Source organism: Littorina saxatilis, linkage group LG10 (genome assembly GCF_037325665.1).
Source record: "Littorina saxatilis isolate snail1 linkage group LG10, US_GU_Lsax_2.0, whole genome shotgun sequence".
Lineage (NCBI taxonomy): Eukaryota > Metazoa > Mollusca > Gastropoda > Littorinimorpha > Littorinidae > Littorina > Littorina saxatilis.
Genome location: NC_090254.1, coordinates 2,436,184 through 2,451,173, shown reverse-complemented (window position 1 = coordinate 2,451,173; position 14,990 = coordinate 2,436,184). Strand labels below are relative to the sequence as shown.

At 36.8% G+C, this 14,990-nt stretch overlaps 3 long non-coding RNA genes across 3 annotated transcripts in view; 2 read left to right on the top strand and 1 right to left on the bottom strand.

Annotated features, from left to right (window-relative positions):
* LOC138977952 (uncharacterized) overlaps window positions 1-2,692 on the top strand; it is a 41,797-nt gene extending 39,105 nt beyond the window's left edge. Inside the window, exon 4 of the long non-coding RNA XR_011459532.1 lies at window positions 2,499-2,692. This is a non-coding gene — a long non-coding RNA (uncharacterized lncRNA). The remainder of the gene's footprint in view (window positions 1-2,498) is intronic.
* Window positions 2,693-4,110: 1,418 nt separating this feature from the next.
* LOC138977951 (uncharacterized) lies at window positions 4,111-10,541 on the bottom strand. The gene is made up of 5 exons (XR_011459531.1): window positions 10,361-10,541; window positions 9,913-10,074; window positions 9,409-9,546; window positions 8,690-8,847; window positions 4,111-5,285 (listed from the first exon to the last, which is right to left on the bottom strand). It is a non-coding gene; the product is annotated as an uncharacterized lncRNA (long non-coding RNA).
* Window positions 10,542-10,582: 41 nt separating this feature from the next.
* On the top strand, window positions 10,583-13,498 carry LOC138977953 (uncharacterized). Its single transcript, XR_011459533.1, has 3 exons — window positions 10,583-10,804; window positions 11,384-11,476; window positions 12,128-13,498. It is a non-coding gene; the product is annotated as an uncharacterized lncRNA (long non-coding RNA).
* The last annotated feature ends 1,492 nt before the right edge of the window (window positions 13,499-14,990 follow it).

Sequence of the window (14,990 nt, the reverse complement as noted above, 5' to 3'; positions counted from 1 at the left end):
CTTTTTTTGAACAGTATATATAATAACAAGTTTACAAATATAAAGTGGCACGTATATACAAATAAGCATACATTTAACATACATTTATATGGGTGAAGGTTTGCGAACAGGTAAGGGATGTAAGAAGGGGAGAGAGAGAGAGAGAGAGAGAGAGAGAGAGAGAGAGAGAGAGAGAGAGAGAGAGAGAGAGAGAGAGAGAGAGAGAGAGAATTGAATTGAATTGAATTGAAATTTATTTTACGAGGGTGACAGAATAAGCAATGCTTTTTTTTCATCCGGCCCTCGCCCATTGAGGGGTAACAAACAAGAAGAAATAAAAAATAAATTTAACTATAGTACAAATGACATATCAACCATAATTACCATGTCAAAAGAACACACCTTGGAGATGAAAACAAAATGGCAACCCCCATGAAATCCGAAAGGTCAAGCAAACAAGTCGTGAATAGCTAGTTAAATCGACGAAAACTGGAGCTTGAAAATTGTGCAACAAGTTCGGTGCTGGTGTAAGCATCCGGGGTGTTTTGCTTCCAGACTAAGCTGTCTGAGAATAACCCAAATAGTTCGCACCTATACTAGACAAATTGCTGACACAGTAGCATGCTGAATAGGAATAAACCAATTCAGAATACAGGAGTAGATCGTTCGCCCGACATAACAACATTTAAAATTGAGGCTTAAATGTCTTTACTTCTTGACTGAAAGGAAACTGGCTGGGTTTTATATTTAGTCAAGTTTTGACTAAATATTTTAACATCGAGGGGGAATCGAAACGAGGGTCGTGGTGTATGTGCGTGTGTGCGTGTGTGCGTGTGTGTGTGCGTGTGTGTGTGCGTGTGTGTGTGTGTGTAGAGCGATTCAGACTAAACTACTGGACCGATCTTTATGAAATTTGACATGAGAGTTCCTGGGTATGAAATCCCCGAACGTTTTTTTCATTTTTTTGATAAATGTCTTTGATGACGTCATATCCGGCTTTTCGTGAAAGTTGAGGCGGCACTGTCACGCCCTCATTTTTCAACCAAATTGGTTGAAATTTTGGTCAAGTAATCTTCGACAAAGCCCGGGGTTCGGTATTGCATTTCAGCTTGGTGGCTTAAAAATTAATTAATGACTTTGGTCATCAAAAATCTGAAAATTGTAAAAAAAAATAAAAATTTATAAAACGATCCAAATTTACGTTTATCTTATTCTCCATCATTTCCTAATTCCAAAAACATATAAATATGTTATATTCGGATTAAAAACAAGCTCTGAAAATTAAATATATAAAAATTATTATCAAAATTTGTTTTTCGAAATCGTTTTAAAAACACTTTTATCTTATTCCTTGTCGGTTCCTGATTCCAAAAACATATAGATATGATATGTTTGGATTAAAAACACGCTCAGAAAGTTAAAACGGAGAGAGGTACAGAAAAGCGTGCTATCCTTCTCAGCGCAACGAATATCCCGCTCTTCTTGTCAATTCCACGGGCACTGCCTTTGCCACGGGCGGTGGAGTGACGATGCTACGAGTATACGGTCTTGCTGCGTTGCGTTGCGTTCAGTTTCATTCTGTGAGTTCGACAGCTACTTGACTAAATATTGTATTTTCGCCTTACGCGACTTGTTATATTTAGTCAAGTTTTGACTAAATATTTTAACATCGAGGGGGAATCGAAACGAGGGTCGTGGTGTATGTGCGTGCGTGTGTGTGTGCGTGTGTGTGTCTGTGTGTGTGTGTAGAGCGATTCAGACTAAACTACTGGACCGATCTTTATGAAATTTGACATGAGAGTTTCTGGGTATGAAATCCCCATACGTTTTTTTCATTTTTTTGATAAATGTCTTTGATGACGTCATATCCGGCTTTTCGTGAAAGTTGAGGCGGCACTGTCACGCCCTCATTTTTCAACCAAATTGGTTGAAATTTTGGTCAAGTAATTTTCGACAAAGCCCGGACTTCGGTATTGCATTTCAGCTTGGTGGCTTAAAAATTAATTAATGACTTTGGTCATTAAAAATCTGAAAATTGTAAAAAAACATAAAAATGTATAAAACGATCCAAATTTACGTTGATCTTATTCTCCATTATTTGCTGATTCCAAAAACATATAAATATGTTATATTTGGATTAAAAACAAGCTCTGAAAATTAAATATATAAAAATTATTATCAAAATTAAATTGTCCAAATCAATTTAAAAACACTTTCATCTTATTCCTTGTCGGTTCCTGATTCCAAAAACATATAGATATGATATGTTTGGATTAAAAACACGCTCAGAAAGTTAAAACAAAGAGAGGTACAGAAAAGCGTGCTATCCTTCTTAGCGCAACTACTACCCCGCTCTTCTTGTCAATTTCACTGCCTTTGCCATGAGCGGTGGACTGACGATGCTACGAGTATACGGTCTTGCTGAAAAATGGCATTGCGTTCAGTTTCATTCTGTGAGTTCGACAGCTACTTGACTAAATATTGTATTTTCGCCTTACGCGACTTGTTTTCTCTTTCAGGAATGTTAACTGCAGTGACTACAGACTGTAGTTCTAAACTGCGTGGATGACACTTGGTTTGCTGTCAACGCAAGGACGTTTGACGAATGTTGTGGTGACGTAACTACAGATCGCCAAATGACGTAATTGCTTCACGAACCAAGCCAAACTGGAACACTCTTTTTTGTCAACATTAAAACCAATGCAACTAACAATTTGACAGCTGACTTGCTGACTGCCCTTGTGTGTTGTGTTATCTGTGTATTGTTCTTCTTGCTAATGTTTTTTATGGATGTTTGTGTTGCTTTTGTTTACGTTTCGTAAGGTTTTGACTAAATGTGTTAAAGGCACAGTAAGCCTCCCGTAAACCATCACAGATACGCGGTCAGGCTTTTACACACAGTACAAACACCCTTTCATTTAAACACTCACCGATTGAGAACATCCTAGGTGCCCTCCGTGAAGAGCAAACAATTTTCACAGAATTTATTTTTGCCTGGCGTCACGCACACATGCACAAAACACGCACGCAGTCTGTCATCCACGACTCAAAACAATCTTACTCTTTCGACTACAAAACACAAGTTGACACGAACAGTAGATTAAGGACGTTTCTTACAAAAAATCAATTATACATAACATAAATACACATACCACTCATTAACAAACGACAAAGACAACAACAAGATCAAACAGTAATAAAGCCAATGACAACAAAGAGTAATTGTTTCCTATTTAAAGCATCCTTCACACCTCTCACTTTCGCTCAGGTCACAATGACGTTATGGTTCCTGCACTTTTAGCTGTTAGGACGGGCTAAGGCTAATGTTACCGTGCTTGCGTATCCGAAATCGTCCATGAACTTGGGTTAACGAGGCCGTAGTGCGAAGCGTCAGGAGCCATCGGTGACGTCAAGTCCTTGCCAGGCGAGCAGTGCCGTCGTCGAAAGTGGAGCAGGCAGACATCTCCTCAGTAGTAGGCCATGCCCAGTTAGCATGCTAACGTTAAATTAACGTTAAATTAACGTTAGCGGTAAACGTTAATTTAACGTTTACCGCTAACGTTAATTTAACGTTAATTTGCTCATGTGATAAAACGTTAAATTAACGTTAACATTTAACGTTAATCTAACGTTAATTTAACGTTAATCTAACCATAATATAACGTTAAAATTAACGTTAATTTAACGTTTTTGCAAACATAAAAATAACCAAAATAAAACCAAAATCAAACCATAATATAACGGTTAGATTAACGTTATTTTAACGTTTTTTAAACGTTTATTGCTAACGTAAAAATAACCAAAATAAAACCAAAAAGAAACGTTTTATTAACGTTTATTTAACGTTTTTTTAACGTTTTTTGCTAACATAAAAATAACCAAAATAAAACGTTTTATTAACGTTTATTTAACGTTTTTTTAACGTTTGCATGCAAACATAAAATTAACCAAAACAAAACCATAATCAAACGTTCTCATGCAAACGTTAAATTAACGTTCACATGCAAACGTTAAATTAACGTTCACATGCAAACGTTAAATTAACGTTAACATGCAAACATTAAATTTACGTTCTCCTGAAAACATTAAAATAACATTTGCAAATACAAATTTGAATTAATGCACAGAAAATTCAAGATCACAAATTTTATTTAAAATTTAAATTGTTGAGGTCTTTACCAATTCAATAAGTGAATACTAATTTGATAACAGTAACACTTTTAAAATGTTGAACAATGCATACTAAATTCCTTCAATTGCTAAAACATGAAAATGTGAACTAAAAAAATATTACAACACATTTTTCAGTCTCAGTAAAATACCACAGCATAGTATTATCAATCGGGCAGACAAAAATTATGTGTGGACTTAATCTCATTGAAGCAACGCTACATTGACTAGTTTGAACTTGATAAAAAAAATCATCAGAAGGCGATAACAGGATCAGCAATTAAGAATTTCAATCACAATGCGTTGGTATGGGTTCATCAAGGTAAATACCATAGGGCTGTGCAAACTCATTATCGACAGCGATCACTGTTAATGACAAAATCAGAGATGAAAACAATACAAAGTATTTGCACAATCAGTAATACAAGCAAGTCAGTAGCACAAAATATGAGAAACAAAGGGATGTAAGCGCTATTAATGCATACACGTGTGACAAGGATGTAAAGTCTCTTGTTCATTCCAAAGCGTGTTATTCTCACAGGTGCCAAGAAAATTGCTTCCACATAATCTCACTTACTCTTGTTGCACATGTCATATAGCAGAGCAATTACGTCCCTTTGTTTCTCAGATCTTAAAATAGCGCTCTGCTTCATTTCATTAAGATTCTTGCTATCACAAAAGATATTAACATATTTTGTGGAGTAGCTAGATGAAAAACAATCATCGATGAATAAAAATTAACAAGCAGCAAGACTGCATGTTTTCTGCACCACTTTGCCAAACATGTGTGTGCACAGTGAATATTTGTTTATGAACTGTTGGTGTTAGTCCTGAATGATGGCACCCATGTAAATAAGGCTTGATGCCGGGCTGCTTTGCAAACACAGCATTCAGAAGCTGTGGGTCAGCAAAGGTGTTGAATCTTGTTAGTGAGATGGCGCGCAATGATGTCCTGTAGCACTAGCAGCTGCCTGCACTCGCTCTTTGACGCTGGTCAAACTTCTGGTCGTAGGTGAAGTCCACCTCACAGAATATGATGATGGTAATGGTGAGGGAGTTCAACTTCTGTTTGAACTATGTGGCCAGGCCCAGCTCCCTGACTTTGAAGTGGTCATAATCTTATGCAGGATACCAACCTGGGATAGAGAAGGAAAAATGGTTCTTAGTCAATGGCTGGGATTACAAACTAAATCACACACACACACACACACACACACACACACACACACACACACACACACACACAACAGACACATACACTAACAAAAACATACACTTACAAACACACATACACACACATTAGCAGTAACAAAAACATACAATACATGTACTAAGAAACACACCCATGAATACACACATACACACAGACACACACAGACACACAGGCGCGCATACACACACACACACAGGCGCAAGTCCACATATATGCAAAATCAAAAGTCTCAGCCCAATTTGTAACAAGAGAGAAAGAGAGAGAGAGAGTGTGTGTGTGTGTGTGTGTATGTTGCAAGCATTACACAACTGATATTGAAATTAAGCACCACAGGAAAAAACAAGTCGCGTAAGGCGAAAATACATTTAGTCAAGTAGCTGTCGAACTCACAGAATGAAACTGAACGCAACGCAACGCAGCAAGACCGTATACTCGTAGCATCGTCAGTCCACCGCTCACGGCAAAGGCAGTGAAATTGACAAGAAGAGCGGTTTAGTAGTTGCACTGAGGAGGATAGCACGCTTTTCTTTACCTCTCTTCGTTTTAACTTTCTGAGCGTGTTTTTAAGGGCAGGTGGGCCAGTGCAAAATTGACCAAATCGTTCAAAACACTGTTTTGGATATTTTAGCAGATTATGTTTCCATAACATACCTATCATCCATGTGTGTCGGTGTTTTTGTCAAAAGTGTCCTATTTATCTGTCAATAAAGACAAAATGTGAACATGTGTGGCATTGATTGTCTTCTGTAGTCGATATTCCCCCGCCAAAAAATGTCTCATTTCAAAGGCTAGTTACGGCTTTGTCCTCAGCAAAACAGTGCATTCACGACATACAAAACTGCGCAGCAGCTCTTGACCTATAACATGACATCAGTGTTTTGATGAATGTTCCATTCACTCAGCCACTTGTCCGTTGCAAAGGCAGCAATCGTAATCGAACGGAAATGTCCTTATTTGGAAGGTACTCGACATCCATTGGTTCGTTTCATAAACCGAAATCGGGAACCAGTTTACTTTGTGAGTGCGCATGCTCAGCTTACGAATTTTGCATACGGAAACTACCGAAGAGACACTCGGCCATGACGGGAACACCCGAAGTTCACTCGGTTTTACAACATCCTGGTTACACATCAAACGATCGGTGACAACCGAAAGCGAATTTTTCCTTGAGAAACAACCTTTGATACGATAACAATGGCTCGAAATAAGAAAGAGGACAATGTCTTTATTAGTTCGGTTAGCAACAACAAGTAGTTCCGCTGGTACTAGGCCAAAGTTTGGATTCTGTCGGTGTTTCCGATACAGAGGAAAGCTTTGATCTCCACGCAGATCCACAGGTCGCCATTTCCGAACACGCCATGCAGCACACTTTTTACGTCTCAGCACTGGCTTGCTTTGCGCTGAATTTGAGTCAGTTTCTGTGCAGTATCTCCTCGACAAGCAAGTTGAGCATTTGCTACGCAAAAAAAACAAAAACAGGAGAAAGTATCCAACATCAGTCAGATTATCGGTAATGTTTGCTGGGCCTGCCATTTCCCGAACGAAACTGGATCAGCAACTGTTTGTATCAATCTGCACTTTCGTAAATTCCGTCACTGTCTTGACGAACTGTGTCATTTTCTTCACCGCGATACACAGTTCATTGCGAAGAGCTTCCTCAGTAAATCGTTCAGATTCCACGTACGATTTGTTGTCAAAAAACAACTCAAACGAAAGTTTCAAACTCATCATCCTCCATCTTGCTTGTCGAAGCACCAAAGTACTGTATCGATGTAAAAACAAAAGCAGAAAACTTCGAGGAAACCAACAAATCGACGAGATAACGGAAGGAAATAAGTCTCGTTCTGGCTCAAGTAAGTTACCGTTAAAAATACCGTTATTCTCGCATGCAAATACAAACGAGAATCGGGTCATTGATACACGTTTAGCGCTGGGGCAGTATCCCCATGCTGGTTGACAGAGGGAAAGAAGGGATGGACGCATAAATTCTCTGCTGGCGTGCTAAAGGCTAAGTAGTTTGCAATTCAAATAAACTAAGCTGTTCATTCATAACACAGTTTTGTCCTTGTGTGTCTGTTTCAATAGTGTTTCTGTGGTGTTCAATCTTCAATGTCGTTTTTCTCAGTTCAGCCATTTTGCCTACGGTTACGTCTTGGGTTACGCGATTTCTCTGGCTGTAATTTAGCTAGAGCAATATTTTCTTTTGGAGTTTGTGCAGAATATAACATTCTCGGGGATTACGAAGGGATTTTGCTGAAATTTTATTATAGTCATATCCAGATTATTTCAAAAAATAATTTCGCAAGCGTTACCCTAAAGTTTGACAGTTGTAACAAAGAAGTGTTCCTAACTCCAAATATAAATATAATAAACAAGATCTGCTTCGTAATCCCCTAGAGCATACCCAGAAGGATAAAATAAAACAATAATTAGAAGTGTGACAATCACATCTGATGAAAATCCGTGTATCTCCTGTACTCCATTTTTGTCTGTATTTTGACTGTTTTTGTCGCGTAAAACAAAAACCAGCAACCGAAAATACAAAAAGTGACTATTCTTTGTCATCATTTGTTCATTTCTTTCATAAAATAACATTCAGACACAATAAAACATTCAAAATTAAAAAAAAGGTAGTGCACTGGCCCACCTCCCCTTAATCCAAACATATCATATCTATATGTTTTTGGAATCAGGAACCGACCCGGAATAAGATGAAAGTGTTTTTAAATTGATTTCGAAAATTTAATTTTCATATTAATTGTTATATATATTTAATTTTCAGAGCTTGTTTTTAATCCAAATATAACATATTTATATGTTTTTGGAATCAGCAAATGTTGGAGAATAAGATGAACGTAAATTTGGATCGTTTTATAAAAAAATTTCTTTTTTTACAATTTTCAGTTTTTTAATGACCAAAGTCATTAATTAATTTTTAAGCCACCAAGCTGAAATGCAATATCGAAGTCCGGGCTTCGTCGAAGATTACTTGACCAAAATTTCAACCAATTTGGTTGAAAAATGAGGGCGTGACAGTGCCGCCTCAACTTTCACGAAAAGCCGGATATGACGTCATCAAAGACATTTATCAAAAAAATGAAAAAAACGTATGGGGATATCATTCCCAGGAACTCTCATGTCAAATTTCATAAAGATCGGTCCAGTAGTTTAGTCTGAATCGCTCTACACACACACACACACAGACAGACACACACACACGCACATACACCACGACCCTCGTCTCGATTCCCCCCTCTACGTTAAAACATTTAGTCAAAACTTGACTAAATGTAAAAAAGACGACACTGAGTTAAACAATTCACTTACTGGTCAACAGTGTGAACTTTCAGCACAGACAATGGAAACTTCGATGTTTTTCCCCCTTCTGATTGAATGACTTTGGTACAATCATCTGTCATCAATGAACTCATCATTCTTCCCACCAGTCCAGACACCTTCCCACCAATTGCAGACTTGTTTGTTATCTGAGCGAATAAAAGTCAATATAAATACATGTCATGTGCACAGGAATGAGAACAAGGATTCTCAGTTAGGCACAAAAAAAAATAGGTGTGGTTACGGTAACATAGCCAAAATAAAATAGGGTAGGAAGGTAGGCAATCACTTTTTTTTTAAAACTTTTTTTTCTAACGTGTACAAATTAAACCTAGTTGACAGGGAAATAAGTGTGCGACTCGGGCGCTTTCGCTTTCATTGCGTTTTCTGCACTCGTTTATTTGGGGTTTTTTGGTTGTTTTTTGACAAATGTAATAAAAAGTTATAGGGTCGGCCCCAAAAAATAGGGTAGGTCGGGTTATTTTTTTTTTAGGCCTTATCACAAACAAACAAAAACAAGCACAGAATGACAACATGTTTTCCTAAATGTTATTAAACTTAAAGACAGAAAAGTTCATCATACCAGTCCATCACTGAAACAGAAACGGTTGATATATGAATTTATATGAGTGTGTGTGTGTGGGTGGGGGGGTGGGTGGGTTGTGGGTCTGTTGCAAGCAATAATTATACATGTACCAAATTGTACTCACTGTTTTCAAAGCTGATAATTGTAAACCTTGATGGGTTGTCCCCTTCCAACTGCATGCTTTGGTACAGCCATCCTTCAGACTGTGGCCCCCTCCCATTGCCACCTCTCTCTCTCCGATTGTAGACAGGATTTTTTTCATCTGAAAGAAATAATGTCCAATTAATACGAATTTGCACAAAGGACTGGAAACAGAATTGAAAGTAATTCTGATTTAACCAACAAATTTACAAAAGCACATTGATAGATTATTTTCCCTAATATGTTCCAACAGACTAATTACAGGTCACCAGAAAGGTCCACCACTGAAACAGGTACAGTTCAAATTGGAGTTTGTGTGTGTATGTAATGTATATATACATGTGGAAAGGGGTGGGGTGGGATGGGGGATGCATGTGTACATGTGTGTGTGTGTGTTTTGCAAGCATTACACAACTGATTATATAATAATTACACAACAAATTGTTCTGTCAGTTACATTGAAAACTCATTTAAAAAACCCACTTACTGTTTTCCAATGCAAACCTTCAGCTTGTTGAAGAATGGAAATTGGTTTTGCCTTTTCCCATCCAAATGCGATGAACGGCCATGCCATCAATCAGCTCACTTTTCTTTTGACCAGTTAAGGCACCTCCCCACCAAATGCAGACAGTTTTTTTGTGGTATAAATCTGAAAGAATAAAAGCTATTTATTATGCACAACAGAATCATAAAAGGATTCTTAGTTAAAATCACCATTTCAGGCAACAACAACAATAAAGAAAAACAGCAAACACCTAAACACACACACGGTGACACACACACAGTGACACACACACACACACCTAAGAAACAAAGCAAACTTTTTAGTCTCATCAGTCATGTATTCCAAGAGATAAAAAATACATCTGATCTAGTCTCAATAATTAGCAAATCTATCTTCCAAGTTCCATGGCATAGGCAATACGAATACTCACTCAAAGTTTGTAAAAATCTTGAAACCAGTCCAGTTATGTCTTGCGCCTTCGGTCTTAGTATTGGACTGTCCAGTCTGGTTCTGTTGGTGTATCATAGTGCTCTTGCAAAGTTCTGCCAGTGCCAGTTCCCAATCTTCCTCATCAGCAGACAGCACAACTTGCCGTTACGTCCTTTGATAACTAGAAACGAAAATTCTGAGTGACCTCCCTTGATCGCCAAGGGACATTACTCTCAGTCTCAAACTTTTCACTGTGGAACTGGAATCGAAATTAAAAAAAGTTTCTGTAACAGTTTTTAACACGCTAGCAACTTCAAAGTCAGTGTGACTGCTGATACATGTATAAGATAACATGCTACACTTCAGCATATCAGGAATACACACTACAGATCTTGTGACGCTGAGGCGAATGGCAAATGGAACTTTCAGCACTGAAGAAATTCAGGTAATGTTGTGATTCATAGTTCACGATCCGTTGGCATTGTGATTGTTGACTTATTTTTCATACGAGTCACAAATATCAAAGCAATATCATGCATAACGATTGGAAAGGTGGATTTCTCTCTCTTTCTTTCCTGCCTTCTGTCTCTTTCTTTCTCTGTTTCAGTCTCTCTCTGTGTCTTTCTGTCTCTAGACTCTGTCTGTTACTCTCTCTCTCTCTCTCTCTCTCTCTCTCTCTCTCTCTCTCTCTCTCTTTCTCAATCTGAACATTTCTCTCTCTCTCTCAATCTGATACTTTCCACACATGTGCACCCAGGGCACTTACTGTTCAATCTTACAGCTTCAGGTCAAATGCATTACTGTACAGTAAATAAGAGATCTCAGGAGAGGCATGGGGAGTAATTTTCGAAAATGATCTATTCAAAGACACTTAAAACAAGGTTTGATTGACAACTGCTCTCTCCCTCCCCCCCTTCCCCCCATTCCCACTCTCTATCTCTCTGTCTTCATTAACAAGTAAAGATTTGAGTGTGTTTAGACTATTGTAATTAATGCAATTCACACATCAATGCTTTCATTGCAGGGTGGGAGGAATTACCATGAGGATGGAACAGAAAGCATTCACAGGGATGTAAACTACAAGGTACAACCCCGACATTCTGGCTGTTGAGGCCAAGTAAGTGTGTGTCACTGTGTGTGTCACTGTGTGTGTCACTGTGTGTGTGTGTGTGTGTGTTTGCAGGTAAAATCCTTGTTTAACGCTAAGATGAATGTTCCAGCAGTCATATTATTATATAACAGAAAATCATATTTGAGAGAAGGCAGTGTTATTGTCAGGCCTCAGCATAGGGTCATTGATACATGTAATTCTTGGCTGGTCGGCCATCACATCATTTCGACATGTAGGAGGTCTTCTGACAGAACAATTTGTTGTAGCTGGGACATCTTTACCTATACATATTTTTAGTCAAGGTCCAACTGACATTCCATTGTCTTAGTCTGGGGAACATTTTTGGGAAGGTGTTCTGTGTGTGTGTAGGTGGGGTGGGGGTGGATGGGTGGGTAGGGCTGTTGTCCGTGCCAGGCAGCATTGACATAGAGCATTTCATTCAAACACAGAATGATGCTATCAAAGTTAGCAAATTCACAGAAGTAAATTCAACAATATTGGCATTATGCAAAGACAATTTAAACCTTATTTACCTTCAGTTCTATGTTCAGCAAAGAACACCAACAAAGAAGACATAATTATAGTGTTTACACTGAAGTTCTCAAATAACACTGAATTCTTTATGTTTTAAGATTGTTGCATTCTTTGTCTTTGCAGGTGTCATAGCATGTGGAGCAGATCTTCAAAGTCGCCTATTGCAGACATGTCATCGTCTGCACTGGTTGTATCAACAACTTTTTCCATGGCTACTGCTGCAGATTTAACAAATATATCGTCTGCTGCAAATTCAACAACTTCTTTGTCTGTTGCTGCTGCAAACTTAACAACTTCTGTGTCTGCTCCTGCTTAAAATTCAACAATTCTTGTTGACTGGTGCTGCTGCAAAGTGAATGACTTCTTTGTTTGCTGCTGCAGATTTAACAAGTATATCGTCTGCTGCAAATTCAACAACTTTTTTGTCTGCTGCTGCTCCTGCTGCAAACTTAACAACTTCTGTGTCTGCTCCTGCTTAAAATTCAACAATTCTTGTTGTCTGGAGCTGCTGCAAAGTGAATGAGTTCTTTGTGTGCTGCTGCAGATTTAACAAATATATCGTCTGCTGTAAATTCAACAACTTCTTTGTCTGCTGCAGATACTACACATTCAACAACTTCTGTGTCTGCTCCTGCTTCAAATTCAACAATTCTTTGTATCTGCTGCTGCAAAGTGAGCGACTTCTTCCTCTGCTGGTGGTGTTGCAAATAACCTCATATTTCCTTGTCTCTTGTGGCATCATTTTGGATGTATAATATATATATCTGCAAAGAACTTTTTAAACCCAAAAGATGGAATAGAATTGGTAAATTTCTAGGTACAGAACCTAAAAGTGTGGTATATATATATATATCCAAACTCACTTCTAGAAACTTTAGAACTGATTCAACTTTTGACATTTTTATCATGGTTTTATTTTTTATTTTTTATATTGTGGAAATATCAAGGAATGATGAATAAATGTTTACAACATATTGTCAAAACATGTTTCTAATGGTTTTATTTATTTTTCTTGTTTTGTTTTATGTTAGCATGTACACTCTTTGGCTCAAAATATGAGACCTGGCCAGTACCATCCTTGCAATGAGACAGAGATAAAAAAATAAAAAAAATCAACAGCCTGCATGCTCTCCGGATTAAGTAATACAACAAGATCATATAGCGTTAGCTGCAAAGTTAACTGTTCTCACCAAAAACCTTTTTCAAACTTTGATTTGACTTTACATGTTGGTGTTTGCTTGTCTTTTTTTAACATGGTTTTAGCTACATATATAACACTACAACAACAGCAGACAGAAAAGACTATGGGAAATGCATCTTCAAATAAGAAAAAAATTTAAAAAGCAAAATAAAAAATTAAATAAAATTATTTTCCTTATGATTTGTTTGATTATGTTTTTTGGGGGGTTCTTTTTAATGTTTGCACTCAACGTGAAAAATACGTTCAAACAGCCATTGTATTATACTTTTATTTTGGTCAAATTGATATTAGCGGTAAACGTTAATTTAACGTTAATTTAACGTTATATTATGGTTTTATTTTGGTTGAATTAACGTTAAATGTTAACGTTAATTTAACGTTTATCTTGATGAGCAAACTAACCTAAATCTAACGTTAATTTAAGGTTAGCCATAAAACATGAAATAAACGTTAGCCATAAAACATAAAACTAACGTTAATTTAACGTTACATTATGGTAATTTTTTTTTTTTTTTTTTACAAATACATTTTTTTGAAACTTTTTTTTTGATATAATATGTCAATTTTATTTTTTTTAAATTTTTATTTTTTTTAATTTTTTTTTTTCAAATTTTTTTTTTTTTGCTTGTTATTGTTAATGTCAATGTTACCACCACAACAATAACAACATTTTTTTTTTTGTTGTTTTTTTTGCTTTTGCTTTGATTTTGAACGGTTATGTGTCAACGTTTATTTAACGTTTTTTTAACGTTTCAGTGCAAACCGTTTTTTTTGTGTTTTCGGGCAAACGTTAAATTAACGTTTGAAATTGGTTTGATTTTGAACGGTTATGTGCCAACGTTAATTTAACGTTATTTTAACGTTTCAATGCAAACCGTTTTATATTGGTTTTCAGGCAAACGTTAAATTAACGTTTAAAAATGGTTTGATATTGAACGGTTATGTGTAAACGTTTATTTAACGTTATTTTAACGTTTCAATGCAAACCGTTTTATATTGGTTTTCAGGCAAACGTTAAATTAACGTTTAAAAATGGTTTGATATTGAACGGTTATGTGTAAACGTTTATTTAACGTTATTTTAACGTTTCAATGCAAACCGTTTTATATTGGTTTTCAGGCAAACGTTAAATTAACGTTTAAAAAAGGTTTGCCATGAAAACGGTTTGCTTGCTAACGTTAATTTAACGTTAATTTAACGTTTGCTTTAGAACCGTTTTTCTGCTAACGTTAATTTAACGTTAATTTAACGTTTAATGCTAACCGTAAACCAAAATCTAACCATGCAAACGTTAAATTAACGTTAAATTAACGTTAGCATGCTATCAGGGTGTCAAAGCCTCCGCATGGTTAGGGAGGCCCACTGTCGTAAGCGTGAACAGACCACAGAAGGCCATTTTTAGAGTGCTGTAAACAGCTTCAAAATTAAGCAATGTTCTTATAATTTAGGTTGTACAAGTAAACGTACTAATAGAAACGCTGTGCAAAGTCTGAAGCCTGTTAGAATTATACATTTGGAGGTATTGGACTGTAAAGTCAGGCAAATATGCGCTTTTTCACAACTGGGAAGTTCGTGTACAGGGCGACAAATTAAAAAAAAACATAAGAAATAACCTTTTCGGTTTTATTTTATAAAACAGATTGTAGCAAACACAAATGTATCAAAGTTAAACCAATAAATGCAATAAAAAGGGTTTTATAGCCGATTGCAATTTTAGGCTATATTGACGTCATCACACGAAATTTAAGAAACGCGAACAAGCAAATCTTCACTGGTTTTACAGGT